The sequence below is a fragment of the Lathyrus oleraceus genome, chromosome 5 (genome assembly GCF_024323335.1).
Source record: "Lathyrus oleraceus cultivar Zhongwan6 chromosome 5, CAAS_Psat_ZW6_1.0, whole genome shotgun sequence".
NCBI lineage: Eukaryota > Viridiplantae > Streptophyta > Magnoliopsida > Fabales > Fabaceae > Lathyrus > Lathyrus oleraceus.
Window position 1 is genome coordinate 54,011,672 of NC_066583.1, and position 18,942 is coordinate 54,030,613.

An 18,942-nucleotide genomic window follows, 5' to 3' on the forward strand; every position below is an offset into this window, starting at 1 on the left:
GTTAACCATAATTAGAATCTCTGATTCCTCAATCACAAATGTCACATGGGAATGATTAATATTCCTCGAATATTCTGAAATCAGTTAAACACACATGTTACTAAAAGTAAAACCTGTTTCAAACAAAATGTCACAACCACATGTTAGGACATCTTGTATAACATGTTTCAGCTAAGTTAGTTTTACCAAAATGTCTGCCAATAAAAAATACAAGGAATTAACACATTGTAACACCCCAACGATATTTGTCTAGAATAATATCATTATAGTGTTAAAATTTGGTATTGAGTACAAGCACACGCGTCAAAGTGACTTTGCAAAATATAAAACCGATAAGAATAACACAGTACTAATACATGTAATGTGAATGTCGATATAAAACTAATGTAGAAGCACAACGAATAACATCGAGAATGAGACATCGAAGCCAACGAGAATTCAAACCATCATAACTTTTTCCTTTAGCTATTGTCGAACTAGCTGAAAATATATAACATGAATGGTGTGGGATGATACATATCAGTGAAGCTCTTATTAAACCATAAGCCCACTCGGCTGTATAGAGTTCTCTATCCTTATTTCACTATTACTAACACTATACTCACACGCTATTTCGCAACACTAAGGAACAAAGCTTGTATAAGCTTCCCACAACACGTGAAATATGTTTTCCTAGTCACATTTGTTATGCATAATAATGAGAGTTACGTATATCAAAAGTTGAAGTCTTAATGAACCTTTGTCCTAACAAGTGTTTTGAATGTCCTTGACAAACGACTACTCGCTGCCCACTAAGGTAAGGTCTTCCGGATTTACCTGTCTTCCTATTTATGGGAACACATCCCCTAATGTAAGGTCTTTCAGGTTTACCTGTCTTATTTCTCTCGGGGTCTTACTCTCTCACGTATCGAACTACACTTCCAATAATGTGTAGGAAATAAATCCTTTCACATACTAATGTCAACATAAATAGAGTTTACAAATGGTTTTCCCCCTTCATGTCCACTAAGGTGGTATTCGTAACTTACCCCCCCCCCCTCTTATATTGGTATCATGTTAAATAAGGCGGTATCCAAAATCATCCTACCTATCCCTTATCGGGTATTTCCTCACGTACTCACCGCCCATATAGACAGGGTTTACAAATGACTTTCCACCTCCATGTCCATTAAGGTGGTATCCAAAATTACCATTCCCCCTTATATTGGGATCTTGTTAAACAAAGCAATCTAAAATCTTCCTACCCATCCCTTATCGGGTATTTCCTTACCGTCAAATTCTATATTTAATCATAGGGTTTCCTCACTTACTATTTATTATCCTTTAGGTAAGAACATACATATCATATAGATTTAACATCTTTATCCTACATGGCTTAACCTAGAGACCAGCTATATTATCATTATCAATCGAATGATCGACTCCTCATAATTCTCCTATAATGCTAAGCATCACTTACCCCGTACGCGTATCATGAGTTTCTGAATCTTTCGACCGGACTTGATCACTCATATTCTTTACATCCACAATCTTATCACACTTAGTTAATAAAATAGGTACGCACCTATATGGTTTCACTCATATCAACTTAGTCAACTTGGACAAGTTTTAGGCTAGCCTTACTTATCCATCAACACACACTACCAACAATACCTTTTATTGCTTATAATATTGCCAAGCTCGTAAGTTACGCATTCTATCATCATCACAATAGATTATGCCTATGAAATAAATACAAGGTAGTTCAGTTTCAATAATGATTAAACATGGCATGTAAAATCCCTACTAGCACAAACTATGGTGTTTCAACCCTAATTAAAACATAACATATCCTAGGATAAAGTATACTCAAGCATTTTCGCCATTCTGATCTCGTACTTTCCAAGTCGGCTCAAATTCCAAAAATAAAAGGAAACAAGGAAAATATATAGAGTACACATATCAAGGCATGCAATTAAGGCAAAAAGGAAATAAATTGGGCGATTGTTGTAGCTTGTTATAGCCGCCTACAAAACCTGTCATGGCCCGTAGTTATTTGATACCTTGTCACTATGCAGAATATAACTTGAGCTTCAAGAATCGGATTGATGCGTTATGATATGCGTTAGAAAGCTAAGAGAAAACGCTACAAGTTTCATGTTGATGTCAAAATCTGATTCGGAGTGAAGGATGATAGAATAATTCATTGAAGTTCCAGACTTAGTTAAAATAGTTAGTTTGGGTCGGTTTTTGTAATTTTCGGGTCGGATCCCATAAGGGCCCAAATTTCCCTTTTATTTTATAAGGATTTCCGCTGATACAGTAATTCTATTATGCATTTATAAAAATTAGAAGCTTTAGACGAATTCATGAAGAACTAATCACCTACGGTTGATCTACTGTAATCATACCTCCATCATACTTTGAGGTTTTCATATTTCCCAATTAAATCTATTTTCCTTTCAATTCTTCTCTTTGATAATCAAATGCTTAATTAGATTTCTCTTAGGGTTGATTGATTTATTTTGATGATTGTATGTTCATTTACCTTAATTCGCATTTGTGTTATCACGTTTGCTTAATTCACGATTGTTTTAACTCGTCTGCTTAATAAGGAAATTATGAATATATATCTTGTGGTGTCAATTGCGTTTGTTTGATTGATACTATAATCGAAGAGGAATAGAGACAACTTAGGAATTGAGAATTATTTTGATCGATGATAAGTTAGGAGACCGAACAGTAGATCAGTTTATTTCATAATCACTTTTTATAATCACTTGTTCTAAATCGAATCAAAACCCCTCTTATTTTGTTTTCTTATTTGGTTAATTTTCCAAGAGTCTTTGCGATATGATACTTGAGTATCTCTTATCGTTCTTAATTACTCGTTTTTGACTCATGTGTGACAACATATCAAATTGGTGTTGTTGCCGGGGACTCTTGTCGTTTTTAAGCAATATTAAAGTCTTAGGTGTTTCCCCTTACGTTTTGGCCCCTCTATTCTTGTAGTTTTGGCCAAATCGCGTGTATCCGTCAAACCCGGTTCGAAAACCCGGTTTCAGGATTTTTTTTCCATTTTGATATTTTCCCATGCCATTTCAGTAGAAAAAAAGCAGGCTTTGAAGTCCTTTACTCTTGGAAAGAGTTACGAGACACCACCCTTAAAACCTCAAATTTATTGTTTTTCTATTTTTATTGAATTCTTTTACTGTTTTCATAGTTTCAAAAAAATCTAAAAAAAATCTCAAAATTGTTAATTAATTTCATTAGATTAAATTTCGTGTTTTTGTATATATTTTTATATTTATTTTAATCGTTTTCTGTGTTTTCCAACTACTTTGCTATATAGGGACATTGTTGGTATTTTCACATTTGTTGTTGCATTGTTGAATTAGTTCCAGCTACTAGGTCTGGTTGTTATGACTTGTTTGATTTTGATCCTGAAGTTGAAAGATCCTTGCACACACGTTGTATAGCAATTCGGGCTACCATTAGTTCACCACTTGTTAACGATTCTGATTTTGACTCTTTGGTTGTGCATAACTTATATGATTCTCACCTTGCTTTTGATAATAACATGGCTGAACAAAGGACGTTAAAAGAGTTTGTTGCTCCTGATGTTAATTATAATGGTTTATGTATCGAATATGCTGATGTTGTCGTTCCTTTTAAATTGAAATCGGTTTAGTACACTTGTTGCCAAGGTTTAATGGTTTTGTAGGTGATGATCCGCATAAGCATCTAAAGGAATTCTAGGTTATTTTCTCTACACCTTTGAGACCTGAACGAATAACAGAAGATCATACCAAACTCAAAGCCTTTCCATTCTCACTACAAGGTGCTGCAAGAGACTCGTTGTACTATCTTGAGCCTAATTTTGTTACAACATGGGATGATTTAAACAAATTCTTCCTAGAAAGATACTTTCCTGCCTCCAAAGCTGCATCAATCAGAAATGATATATGTGGTATTAGATAGAGCAATGAATCATTAGTAGAATACTGGGGAAGATTCAAACAGTTAGTGTCCAATTGTCCTCAATACCAAATTACCGAACATTTACTTATCCAATACTTTTATGAGAGATTGCTACCAATGGATAAAAACATTTTACATGCTGCTAGTGGTGGAGCACTTGTTGATAAGACTTCAATTGCTGTCAAATCCTTGATTGAGAACATGTCACTAAACTTCCAACAGTCCACAACTAGGGATAATTATATGGTCCAAGCAAAAGATGTGAATGAGATTCAGGTTTCTTCTTCTAACAAAGCTCTAGAAACCAGAATTGATGAACTTACCTCTTTAGTGAAATAATTAATAGTAAGTAAAGCCCACACAACAAAGTTATGTGGTATTTATACTTCTACCAAAAATCCGACCGATACATGTCCCTTTCTGCAAGATGAGTTGGTCATTGAGTTGCCTTAAGCATTTGCATCAACCCTTTACAATCAAGGCAACAATCAGAACATGTACACCACTCCTGGCCTATCCACTAATATGTATCATCTCAACTTGAGAAACCACCCAAACCTTCGGTATGGGAATCCATAACCTATCCAACAAAAGTTGATGTTACCCCTGCCACCACCATATAACCCTTCCAAGTAACCACCTATGCATCTTCCGGACCTTCACTTAAGGATCTTGTCAAGCAAATGGTTGTGAATAATCTTTGGTTTCAACAACGAACAAATTCTAGTATTTAAACTTTACAAACACAAATTGGACAGTTTGCCACTTCAATGAATGCATGCAGCAAGCTCAAGGATTAAACCAACTACCTGCCCAAACAATAGTGAATCCAAAGGGCCTTAATGTGAGTGCAATTTCCTTGAGATCCTGAAAAGTTGCAGAACCAGCCCCAGAAAAAAATAGAAAAACTGTTAGTGCAACACCTGAAAATAAACCTGAACCTTCTGTTGTTGTTGAGGCTGAAAAAAGAGTATGTACCACCGATCCCTTTCCCACAAAGAGTTATGAAAAATAATAAAATTGATAAGGAAGACAAAGAGATATATATTTCAGATGTATTCAAAAAGGTGGCAGTGAATATTCCATTACTTGATGTGATTAAGCAAGTTCCTAAATACGCAAAATTTATGAAAGATTTGTGCACACACAAGATGAGGCTTACCGAAAATGAGAGAGTGAATTTGGGATGAAATGTTTCGACCCTTATTCAACCTAAACCTTCACCTACCAGTTCAACCCTCAATCAGGCCATGCCACAAAAATGCAAGGACCCATAAACTTTTGCTATCCCATGTACCATTTAAAATAGTAAATTCAAAAATTGCATGTTAGATTTAGGAGCTTCTATTAATGTTATGTATACTTCTATTTTTAGTAATATTGATCTTGGTCCTTTGCAGAATACATGTTTAATGATTCAGTTGACAAACAGAAGCAATACCCGTCCTGCTGGAGTAGTAGAAGATGTACTTATTCAAGTTAATGACTTGATTTTTTTTTGTAGATTTCTACATTCTTGACACGGAAGGAGACACTAAGTCAAGCAAGGCACCCATCATTTTAGGCAGACCATCCATGAAAATAACAAAAACAAAAATTAATGTTAATGATGGCACAATGGCTATGGAGTTTGGTGATACCATTGCTAAATTTAACATTTTTGATGTTATGAAACATTCCATGGAGGAACATTCTGTTTTTCACATTGGATTGCTTTTTGAGTTTGTTGTTCATACTTATTCTGACTTGTTTTCAACTTATTTCCCATCATTGTCTGACTTTGATAATACTTACTATTGTGATTCATGTACCGATATTAACCTTTCTTCTATTTGTGCTGAGATTGAGGTTGACTTGTAGGTTGACATTTTTCTTATAGATGAAGTTGTTTATGCAGCTGAATCTCTCGACATCCGGGATGCCCCAACCAAACCATCCATTGAACAACCACCTTCTCTTGAACCTAAACCACTTCATGAGGATTTATATTATTCATCAAAGCTTCAATTTGAGCAGTAAGAGAAATTATTGCAGGAACATAAGAAGGAGATTGGGTGGACCTTGATTGACATTCATGATATTAGCCCATAAATGAGTATGCATAGGGTCTCACTTGAATATGGAACAAAAGTAATGAGGCAACCTCTTAATCCTTTGATTCTTTATGTTATAAAAAATGAGATCACTTTCACGTGCCCATTCGACACTTTTACTTATCCAAGATCATTCTTTGATCCTGGAATAAAAGACGAAGACACTACTAAAAATTTCAAGAATAATGGACACTACCCAAAGCTACTACATAAGATCCCCACTTTGAAAGAAGAGACTGTAGAAAAGCTCTCTTTAGGAAAGGCTACTTATGTGACCATCTATCCACCTTGACTCCCTGATGCGTTCTTTTTTATCTCTCATTTCTCTTGTTTTATAATTATGTTCTTTCATTAAGGACAATGTGTGTTTTAAGTGTGGGGGAGGGAACATTTTACTTTATTTTATTTCATTAAGTTTCTTTGTTTTTATTTTTTTTCTTACATGATTTTTTTTCTTCATGTTTTTTGTATATGATTTTCGAGTTACAATTGTGAGTATTTTCTCCGTTCTCTTAACTAAAGACTTGTGGTGTGATGTAATTGATTCTTTTTATGCATTCTTAGTATGATATGTAGGACTAAACTTTAAATTATACGTTATTTGTGGTAGATCATTTAACCTTGTGAGAATTTGAGTCTTTTAATGGATAACATTAAAAAAATCCATCTTTTCTTTCTTGTGTGTTTCACTCATGTATGTTAGGCTCTAGAACTTGAATTGACTCTTGTTGAAACTTTTTGTTTACTTGTGTACATTGATATGATAAAGAAAACTTGTTTTTGTTTTGTTTATTTTTTTAGCCAGTTAGCCAAAAAGCCAACCCTGAATATATCATCCCTTGTTTAAAAATCCTTTGAGCCTATTATTCAATTCTTTGTTTAAAACTCATTACAAGTCAAAAAGTAAAAAACAATGGTATCACCCTATCCAAATGGTCGAAGGAGCCTTGTTTAAAATTTTGTGGGGTTGAATTATTATAGTCGTAATACTTCAAAGGTTGGCAGAAAAGAAAAATAGAAAAAGAAAAAGAAAAAAGAAAAGAAAAGAAGGATGTCAATACATATTCCTTCTAAAAATGAAAAAATGAGAAAAGAAAAGAGAAGTAACTGCAATGTTGTTGTGTGAAAATGAATGAAGTTTTTATTAATTCAACTCCCACAGTTTCTTTCAATTTTCTTTTGATATTTTGAATTTTAACCTTTACCCCTTAGGATTTACCTCACCCTTACCTTGACCAAATTACAACCCGAATAAAAGTCCTTTTGATCTTTGTGTGCATGTATTTCATCAAGTGTGGATGTTAGAGTCTTTTTAAGTTTATGGTAGTACTAATTTTCATGATATGTTTTAAGTGTAAAAAGTCAACCTAAACACTTGAGAGTTGAGTGAATTTATCTTGTGAGGATCTTACTACTTTTGATGTACTCTTTGGTAATTTGTTTACGTATTTGTTTTGAATGTTACAAAAAGTTACTTACTAATGTTATTTTCTTGAAACTTAGATTTAGAATTTTGCTTGCACTTTGTATCACGAGAACCTTTGGAATCACATGTTTTTTTTGCTCTTGTGTTTTTTCTTTTCTGTTTTGAGTTTTGAATTTATAATTTTGCTCGGAGTGCAAAAGTTCAAGTGTGGGGGAATTTGATCAGTGCATTTTAATGCATATTCTTCTACTATTGTACTTAGACAACTATATAGTTTATTATATTATTTTTACCCTTTTACTGTGTTTTTATATTTAAGTTTATTTCTGACTTTATTTTATTTTCGTACTTTATTTCCAGCTTAAACAATTATTTGATATCTTGTCACTGTGGATACCATAACTTGAGCTTCGAGAATCAGATTAATACATTCTGATATGCGTTGAAAAGTTAAGAGAAATAGCTATAAGTTTTGTGTTGAAGTCAAAAGATGATTCGGAGTGAAGGAGAGTCAAATAATTCGTTGAAGTTCCATACTTAACTAAAATAGTTAGTTTGAGCCGGTTTTTGTAATTTTCGGGTTAGATTCCATAAGAGCCCGAATTTTCCTTTTATTTTATAAGGATTCTGCTACAACCACACATATCAGCTTCTAGTCCGATATCAGTGCCCAAAAACCTCCCCAAATTCATCCCTACCACGGATTTTTCTCGAGGAGATCATTCCCAAGTGGCTATTACCAATTCCTATTGATGCTAATATGTTTGAATCAACTCACAACCATAACACACAATAGCTTTTCATACAACTCATAAACAAGAAGCAATCGAGTATGTAACATACACACAAGCAACAATTAATGAAATAATCCCCAATCCCAATCATGCATCACACCCTAATTGGTTATAATCCTAAATTGAAGCCTATAATGGAACCCCATCTTTAATTCAAACATGAGTTCTCTAAATTCTGCAGGTGAACATATTGATGATGCCTTGAAAGTCAACCCTAATGCTCAAAACTCTTCACATGTAATGAGTTTCCAAGCTTGCTCTAATTTGTGAGCAAAGTCCTTACCTTGAATAAAGTTTTGAATGATAGCAAATTGTGTGATCATTGACCAATTGTTGGCATGTGCATCAGTTTGCATGATTCATTTGTGTTTTTATCTCATACTAGTGTCTCATATCTATACATAAAGATCCACAGTGATACATCTATTAAAAGAACTCATAAAAACTATTTTGTATCAGTATGGATCAATACATGATCTTATGCATCGATCCATGAAATATATTGTAAACCACAAAACATTTTTGCTTCAGCATGCATCGATCCATACGAGTCATGTATCGATACATGGACAGGCAAATTGCTTTATGGATCGATCCACACGCATCTTGTATCGATACAAGCTTAGTTGAAATGCTTCATGTATCGATACATACGAGCCTTGCATCGATACATGCCTTCATTAATTCTCTAAAAAATTTCAATGTTACAGTATGAATCGATACATAACATCATGCATCAATACATAAGTCTGTTTTTAACCAACTAACAGCTTCTGTCCTTGTATATAAGAAATATTTTGGACAGCAGTGAAGGAAACGAATTCACAAGAGAAAAACAGTTGAACACAAGATTAAAGCAGTGTAAGAGCAATTGTTTTTGGAGCACATAGAAACCTGAAAGATACTTCATCTTCTTCATCTTCTCAATCACTTTTCTTCAAGAACATCAACACATAATCATTCTTGTTCTTCGGATTAAAGGATCATCGAGATAACGTTCAGTGGTACGATCAAGGATCTAGCTGAGGTGTTCAGTGGAACGATCGAGGATCTAGCTGAGTTGAAGATTGAAGGGGGTTTCGAGGAAAAACCAATTGGTTTGTCCTTCAAGAACTAGAGTGTTCTTGAGGGTTTGTCAGTCATGTTTGCAGAACAGATTCAGCCGCAGCGTTGCGTTTGGAGATCGGGGGATTTCGCAAACAGGTCGTGGAATCGGTGAATTGTTTGCAATTTCTTGCAGGAAATTCTTGATCGAGCTCAGATCAAGTGGAGGTTTCATACAAGAAGAAGTTCTTGGGATTTAGAATTCTGTCTTTGTATTGTAACCTTGTATCAACGAATTCGGCATTAATTGATAATCACAGTTCTCAATTTCATTTGAAATTGAGAGGGAGACGTACCCACACGCGAGGACGACGTGGGGAACTTCCTTACCAAATCTCTGCGTATCATATTCTCTCCTTATCTCTCTTTACGTTTTCAATAGTTTTGAAATTTCAGTTAGTGTGTTGTGGCTGTGTTCTTCGCGATACAATAGTGGCAAGAAAACTTTGTTAAATAAAGTCCACCATTGTTCATCACAAAATGCATACACACCAACTGTTTGACAAAACTATTTGCAGTGTTTCTTCCATTGGAAATAGGATCTAGTAATAAGTGCATTCAATTTAATTAGTTTCTGGTGTTGATTATCTTTGTCATTCTAATTCAAGTCCAGCATTATATTCGCGTGTCCGGTTTTCCAGCAGCGGTTCAGAATAGACGGAAGTCGATTCAGGACCGAATTTTTCCGCTAAGTTTCAATAACTCTGTTAAAACTTTAAATCCGTTAATTTTAAAGAGGTGATCTATTCACCCCCCCTCTTGATCACTAGCCACACCGTCTAACAAGTGGTATCAGAGCGCCGGTTCGCTGGTGCTCTGTGGCTGCCTGTAATAGTATGGATTCTGAACCAAAGGGGGCGTATAATAGAGTGCCTATTTTCAACGATGAAAATTACGGCTACTGGAAAGACTGCATGCGAGTTCATATAAATTCTGTGCATAGGCTAGTATGGGCTGCCATTGAAAATGGTCCTTTTCAAATTACAATGACAAATGCGGTTGGCGCCATAGTTCCTAAACCAGAAGCTGATTGGAATGAGAAAGATGAGAAAAAGTGGTCGTGTGATTGGAAAGCTCGAAATATACTAATTTCAGCACTTGGTGTTAATGAGTATTATCGAGTATCCCATTGCACGACAGCTAAAGAAATGTGGGATGCTTTAGAAGTTGCCCATGAGGGTACTACTGAAGTAAAACAGTCCCGCATTAACACTCTAAATCAAGAGTTTGAGCTCTTTCGCATGAAACAAGGAGAAACTATCTCCGACATGCAAAAGAGATTCACTCATCTCACTAATAGGTTGAATGCACTTGGAAAACCTATTTCCAATGAAATCGCTACTAATAAAATTCACAGGTGTCTTAGCAGGGAATGGCAACCTAAAGTAACAGCAATTAAGGAAGCCAACGATCTAACAAGACTTACGATTACAACTCTGTTTGGAAAGCTGGAAGAACATCAGCAAGCATTGGAAAGTCTTGAAAAATATGAGAACAAAAGTAAGAAGGAAAAGGAGAAGAAAAGAGACAAAGAGGGAGAGAAGAAGCCAATAGCTCTTGTGGCCTCTAGCTCTAAGTCCTCACGAAAAGAGCAAAGTGACAATGATTCTAGTAGTGGCAAAGATTCGGATGATGAAGAAATGAGACTGTTTGTAAGGAGATATAATAGATTCATTCGAAAGAATGGAGTCAAGCATTCCGACAAAAACCTCATGAAGTTTCGAAGACAATCTACAGATGCGAAACAGGAAGAGAATAAGAAGAGTAGAGAAAGAGGATCCTGTTTTAATTGTGGTAAATCTGGACATTATAAAACAGACTGTCCTATGAAATATAAGGATCAAAGAAAAGCCTCACCAAAAGGGTACAGCAAACAAAGAAGAGCTTACATTGCATGGGAAAGTGATAGTGACTCATCAAGCACACAAGTCTCAAGTGATAGTGATGAAACCGCAAATCTGTGCCTTATGGCTCACACCAAAAATCTGTCCTACCACAAGAAGAAAAGCAATGACAAAAAGGTAAAACAAGCGTATTACAATAGTTTCTCTTCTATGTCTTTTTCCGAACTGAAAATAGCTTTTGAAAAACTGCATAACGAAGCTGTAGATGCTTTTAAAAGACTATCTTTCGATAAACAAATTTTTTCATTTTTGGAAGGTAAAGTATACAAAGCTGAAAATGATTTAGAAGCGTTAAAAGCTAGTATCGCAGAAAATTCAAAAGATATTGACATTGATGGATATAGTAAAGTTAGGTATTGTGACGCTTGTCATATTTGGCAAAAAGAGGTAAACACTCTCAAGGTCAAATTAGAAAAAGCGTTACAACCTAAGGTTACTTACGCCGTTGACTCTAGGTTGTTTAAGAAGTCGTTAAATCCACCATATGCAAAATACTCTTTCATTCCAAAGGATTTAATGAACAAGAATAAACAACCACATCATCATGGTTTATGTCATTATTGTTGTCGTGCTGGCCATACCATTGAGAAATGCAAGTTTAGGAGATTTCTTGTCCCTAAAGGTATTTATCAATGGAAGCCAAAAGGCAACCATGTTAACACTTACCCACTTGGACCCAATGAAAATTGGGTACCAACTTCTCTCTTTTGATATTGTAGGATGAGTGCCTTGCTTCCGTAGATAGAAGATGGTTTCTTGACAGCGGCTGCTCAAGGCACATGACCGGTGACATATCGCTTTTCATAGACTTCAAAGCAAAGAAGAAGGGATATGTTACTTATGGAGACAATAACAAAGGAGCTATACTCGGCAAAGGTTGTGTAGGTAATCCCTCCACCACTACTATTTCTAATGTCCATCTAGTAGAGGGACTTAAACACAATTTGTTAAGCATAAGTCAATTATGTGACATGGGCTATAAAGTTTCCTTCACAAAAACTTGTTGCATAATTGAACATGCTGAACAGAACGTTGTGTTTAAGGGTGTAAGAGTAAACAACACCTATATGCTTGACCTTTTTGATGTATCTTTAACAAGTACTAAATGTCTAGTTACCTTGAATGATGATTCTTGGCTTTGGCATAGACGTTTAGCACATGTTAATTTCAATTTGCTTAATAAGGTTGTATCTAAGGATCTAGTAGTCGGTCTTCCAAAAATAAAATTTTCAAAAGACCACCTATGTGACGCGTGCCAAATGGGAAAACAAACAAGGGTCTCTTTCAAATCTAAAAATGTAATTTCAACTTCAAGACCCCTTGAGCTTCTCCATATGGATCTCTTTGGACCTTCTAGGACAAAGAGCTTAGGTGGAAATTATTATGGTTTTGTAATTGTTGACGACTACTCTAGATTTACTTGGACTATATTCCTTCATAGCAAAGATGAAACTTTTTCTGCTTTTAAGAATTTTGCAAATCTGTCCCAAAACAAAATGAATTCCAAAATAGTTACAATCCGTAGCGATCATGGTGGTGAATTTCAAAACTACCACTTTGATAAGTACTGTGACAAGTATGGTATTGAGCATAACTTTTCAGCTCCTCGAACTCCACAACAAAATGGCGTTGTGGAGCATAAAAATCGTGTTTTAGAGGAGTTGGCAAGAACAATGCTAAATGAGGGTGGATTACCAAAATACTTTTGGGCTGATGCAGTTAACACAGCCTGTTATGTTTTAGACAGGATCCTAATCCGTCCTATTCTAAATAAAACCCCTTATGAGCTTTTGAAAGGGAGAAAGCCAAACTTGTCACATCTTCACGTATTCGGTTGTAAGTGTTTTGTTTTGAATAATGGTAAAGAAAATATTGGGAAGTTTGATGCAAAAGCAGATGAAGGTATCTTTCTTGGATACTCACAATCAAGTAAAGCATATAGAGTGTATAATAAGCGTTTACTTACTGTTGAAGAATCTGTTCATGTTTCTTTTGATGAGTCTTATCCGAAAAATGTCGGAAAAGGTATTTCTTTTGATAATGCAGGTGTATCTACAGAAGACATACTCAAGGAAGCTGCTACGGAAACTGATCAGTCTAGAACAGCTGCCCATGAAAAGGATGAAGATACTAGTCATGAAGAAGATGAGGAAGAAAGGACAGCTGAAGTGAACGACCTTCCACCAGCTTGGAAATCCTCAAAAGACCATCCTATCGACAACATCTTGGGAGACATTTCAAAGGGAGTAATGACTCGTTCTAAGATAAGTAACTTTTGTTCTCACTTCGCTTTTGTATCCCAAGTAGAACCTAAAAATGCCAAAGAGGCCTTGATTGATGAATTTTGGCTAATGGCCATGCAAGAAGAGCTTAATCAATTTAAAAGAAATGACGTTTGGGAACTTGTCCCTCGTCCGCGAGATCATCATATCATAGGTACTAAATGGGTTTTTAGAAATAAACTTGATGAAAGCGGAGTGATAACTAGGAACAAGGCACGTTTAGTAGCACAAGGGTATAACCAAGAGGAGGGCATAGATTATGAGGAAACTTATGCTCCAGTTGCTCGCCTTGAAGCTATACGTCTCTTGCTTTCCTATGCGTGTTCTAATGATTTTAAGCTTTACCAAATGGACGTAAAGAGTGCGTTTCTAAATGGTGTCATAAATGAAGAGGTATATGTTTCACAACCTCCTGGTTTTGAGAATGCTGAAAATCCAGATCATGTTTACAAATTAAAACGAGCTTTGTATGGTCTTAAACAAGCCCCTCGGGTTTGGTATGAAAGGCTTAGCAAATTTCTAATTAATCATGGATATTCAAGAGGTAAAGTGGATAATACACTGTTCATTAAACACAAAGGAAAGCACATTCTTTTAGTTCAGGTTTATGTAGACGATATAATTTTTGGTTCAACTAACATACACTTGGTCGAAGAATTTTCAAAGGTTATGCAGGGTGAACTTGAGATGAGTCTTATGGGGGAGCTGACCTACTTCCTAGGACTTCAGATAAAGCAACTTGATGAAGGTACAGCAGTATGTCAAACAAAATACTGCAGAGAACTACTCAAGCGCTTTGGAATGAATGACTCAAAATCAATTGACACCCCTATGCCTACCAACGGGAACTTAGATAAAGATGAGCATGGTAAGAGTGTAGATGTCAAAAAGTTCAGAGGTATGATTGGATCTCTTCTGTATCTTTCTGCTTCTAGACCTGACATCTTGTTTAGTGTTTGTATGTGTGCACGGTATCAATCAAATCCTAAGGAATCGCACCTAAAAGCGGTTAAGCGTATATTTAGATACCTTCATGGCACATCTAAATATGGGCTTTGGTACTCCAAAGGAAGTGATTGTAGTTTAGTAGGTTTCTCCGATTCTGATTTTGATGGCTGCAAATCAGATAGGAAAAGCACAAGTGGTACGTGTCACCTGTTTTCAAACTCCTTGGTAAGTTGGCATAGCAAAAAGCAGGTATTTGTGGCTTTGTCAACTGCAGAGGCTGAATACGTTGCAGCCGGTAGTTGTTGCGCTCAGATTTTGTGGCTAAAACAACAACTACAAGACTTTAACATTCAACTCAAACGTATTCCAATAAAATGTGACAACACTAGTGCCATAAACCTTACTAAAAACCCTGTTTTACACTCTCGCACTAAACATATAGAGATTAGACATCACTTTCTTCGCGATCATGTTGAAAAAGAAGACGTTGTATTTGAGCATGTTGATTCTAAAAATCAGCTTGCTGATATTTTCACTAAACCCTTGGCAACGGAACCATTCTTCAACATTCGTCGCGAATTAGGGATATTAGATCTATCTCCACTGGTGTCTTAAGCTTGGTTGAATTTATTTATATTATGCTTCACCTTGGTTTATGAGACTTGCTTTAGATTCTACCTACTCCTCTCAAGGTTACACCAACAGAGGTAATATCACTCCTCTCTATATCTCATTTCGAACTATGTAATTATGTATGTTACAACAAAATTCTTACTATCGTTTATGTAAATATCTTTGCATATACTGTTTGAACATTCAAATCTGATTTGTGAATCATAATTGAGCATATTGCATAAAACTTGGTTAAAATGTGGTTTAGCATCATTATGCATCGATCCAAAACATGTATGCATCGATTCATGTCCTCAGGATTACAAATATTTCAAAATGGGTTCAGTATGCATCGATCCAACCATCGTATGTATCGATACATAGATCCTATACAAACGAAAATTCGTGATATGGATCGATCCATGGCAATATGCATCGATACATACTGTCTGCTACTTGAATTAAATGCATTTTTCTCTCTCTCATGGATCGACACATCAGCCACTTTATCACATCCTGTCACAAAACTTCATCTCAACCGTCACCACTCCTCCCAAAACCAGCGGCTAACCCTAATTTCCTTCCTCCTCACTCTCTCCAAAACCCTAAATTCAGTCCACCTTCCTTCAAACCCTCATCACCATGCCTCCAAGAACAATCCCAGCTAGAGCAAAGGGAAAAGGAAAAGCAAAGGAACCGGTTGGTACTTCTCAGCAGCTACCCAACATTCCTCCTAACGCCTTAGACTTGCTTCATCCCGCCATTGCTACTGAGTTTGAAGATTCTTTCAAGACAAGGTTAGTTATGAAACCCCATGTCTTTGATAAGAATGATGCTATTCATCTGCATCTCAGTGATGTGGTTGAACTCTTAAATGCACAAAGACTTGGGTCATTTATGTCTTCAAAGGATGACTATCATGAGGACTTCATCCGGGCATTTTATGCTGGTTTACACTCTGGTAGGGGATACATATTTAAGTGCTCCATCGGGGTCAGAACGTATACATTTGAAGCTGCTGATTGGGAAACAGTGTTTCAAATTCCGCTGCCGTCACTTAACTTCAAGTCCTGGCATGATCTGCATTTTGACACTGATTTTGACCTGAGGGAGTTTGCTTCATCTATCTTGAAACTGGACAGACCGCTGGGTGAGGATGAACATGTTACATCTGGCATGATAAAGAAAACTCCTCGCATACTCCATTGGATTATCTCGCACATTTTACGTCCGGCAACCAGCAGACACTCGAGGTTAGACAGGGCAAGTATTCATCTTCTACACATTCTTCAAAATAAGGTTCCGTTGAATTGGGCAAACTACTTTGTCAAGCGCCTCTTCTTGGTGCGTAACAGTACCAAAAATGTCGCTCTTGGTTATGCATCTCAAATCATGAGAATTCTTAAGTTTTGGAAAGTTGCAATACCATTAGTTCCCCTCCTATCTCCATCTGCTGCTCAAGAGTTTGACTCTTCCACCTTAGCTCATATGGGATATCGATGGGACAAGGACCGACAATGCTTCTATCTCTTCGAAAGGAAATCCAAAACTAGAATCTACAATTTTGATGTGCCCTCTGAACGCATTCATATCGTGGAAGATCAACATGATGAAGAAATGCCTGATGCACAAGAAGTAGATGCGCCGGCAGCTGGTGACAATGCTGGATGGGGCGATTGGGTGCCACAGAGATGGTCTCCAACAAACTATGTACCTGAACCAACGGCTCCTCCGTTATCCGGTGGTTCTTCATCCTCAACATCCACTGCACATCTCACTCAAATGCTTCAACAGATGGAGATTGCTAACAAAGAACGTCATGACGAGGCAAGATCCTGGCATGTACAACAAAGTGAGTGGCATAAGGAGCATCGTGAATGGCATGACGATCACACACGGATGTATCATAACCAACACTCCTGGCACACGGACTTGGTGAAATGGCACCAAGTCTTCTATAATGAAATGTCTGGTTTTATGGATGACTGCCGTGCAAATCCGGGTATCATGGACAGATTCCGAAGTGTTGAAGTTCAGAACCGATTCCGACACTACACATTCATGGGCCATAATCCAGATGAAATGCCTCCTCCTCCTCCTCCTCCGCCTAGCTTCAGAGATCCTGATAGAGATGATGAGGAGTCATGTGGTGGATATAATCCACATTGAACCATCCCCATTTCATCTCATTACATTTCATTGCATATTGCTCTAGTTTTGTTTCTCTGTCGATTTGGTTGTACTTTATATGTTTTGGTTTCTGTGTATCTTAAAACATCTTCTCCTAGTAACATGCCTATTACTTTCTGTTTACTTTCCGCCTTCGGTGTCTTTACCCCTATTTGTCATTCTTTGTGAGTGACTTGTTACAATTAAGCTTCCTTCTCTGTGATTGTTAGCTTTATTATCAATTTTGCTGTGTCTTGCTACTTACATATTGCCTTGATGAAACTGGTTCTTCTTTTTGATGTTGACAAAGGGGGAGAAAGCAGATGTTGACACAGCTGACAAAAATGCACAAACTCAGGGGGAGTATCACACATCTGGTCAAAAATTTGCCATCATCAAAAAGGGGGAGTTTGTGAGCAAAGTCCTTACCTTGAATAAAGTTTTGAATGATAGCAAATTGTGTGATCATTGACCAATTGTTGGCATGTGCATTAGTTTGCATGATTCATTTGTGTTTTTATCTCATACTAGTGTCTCATATCTATACATAAAGATCCACAGTGATACATCTATTAAAAGAACTCATAAAAACTATTTTGTATCAGTATGGATCAATACATGATCTTATGCATCGATCCATGAAATATATTATAAACCACAAAACATTTTTGCTTCAGCATGCATCGATCCATACGAGTCATGTATCGATACATGGACAGGCAAATTGCTCTATGGATCGATCCACACGCATCTTGTATCGATACAAGCTTAGTTGAAATGCTTCATGTATCGATACACACGAGCCTTGCATCGATACATGCCTTCATTAATTCTCTAAAAATTTTCAATGTTACAGTATGAATCGATACATAACATCATGCATCAATACATAAGTCTGTTTTTAACCAACTAACAGCTTCTGTCCTTGTATATAAGAAATATTTTGGACAGCAGTGAAGGAAACGAATTCACAAGAGAAAAATAGTTGAACACAAGATTAAAGCAGTGTAAGAGCAATTGTTTTTGGAGCACATAGAAACCTGAAAGATACTTCATCTTCTTCATCTTCTCAATCACTTTTCTTCAAGAACATCAACACATAATCATTCTTGTTCTTCGGATTAAAGGATCATCGAGATAACGTTTAGTGGTACGATCAAGGATCTAGCTGAGGTGTTCAGTGGAACGATCGAGGATCTAGCTGAGTTGAAGATTGAAGGGGGTTTCGAGGAAAAACCAATTGGTTTGTCCTTCAAGAACTGGAGTGTTCTTGAGGGTTTGTCAGTCACGTTTGCAGAACAGATTCAGCCGCAGCGTTGCGTTTGGAGATCGGGGGATTTCGCAAACAGGTCGTGGAACCGGTGAATTGTTTGCAATTTCTTGCAGGAAATTCTTGATCGAGCTCAGATCAAGTGGAGGTTTCATACAAGAAGAAGTTCTTGGGATTTAGAATTCTGTCTTTGTATTGTAACCTTGTATCAACGAATTCGGCATTAATTGATAATCACAGTTCTCAATTTCATTTGAAATTAAGAGGGAGACGTACCCACACGCGAGGACGACGTGGGGAACTTCCTTACCAAATCTCTGCGTATCATATTCTCTCCTTATCTCTCTTTACGTTTTCAATAGTTTTGAAATTTCAGTTAG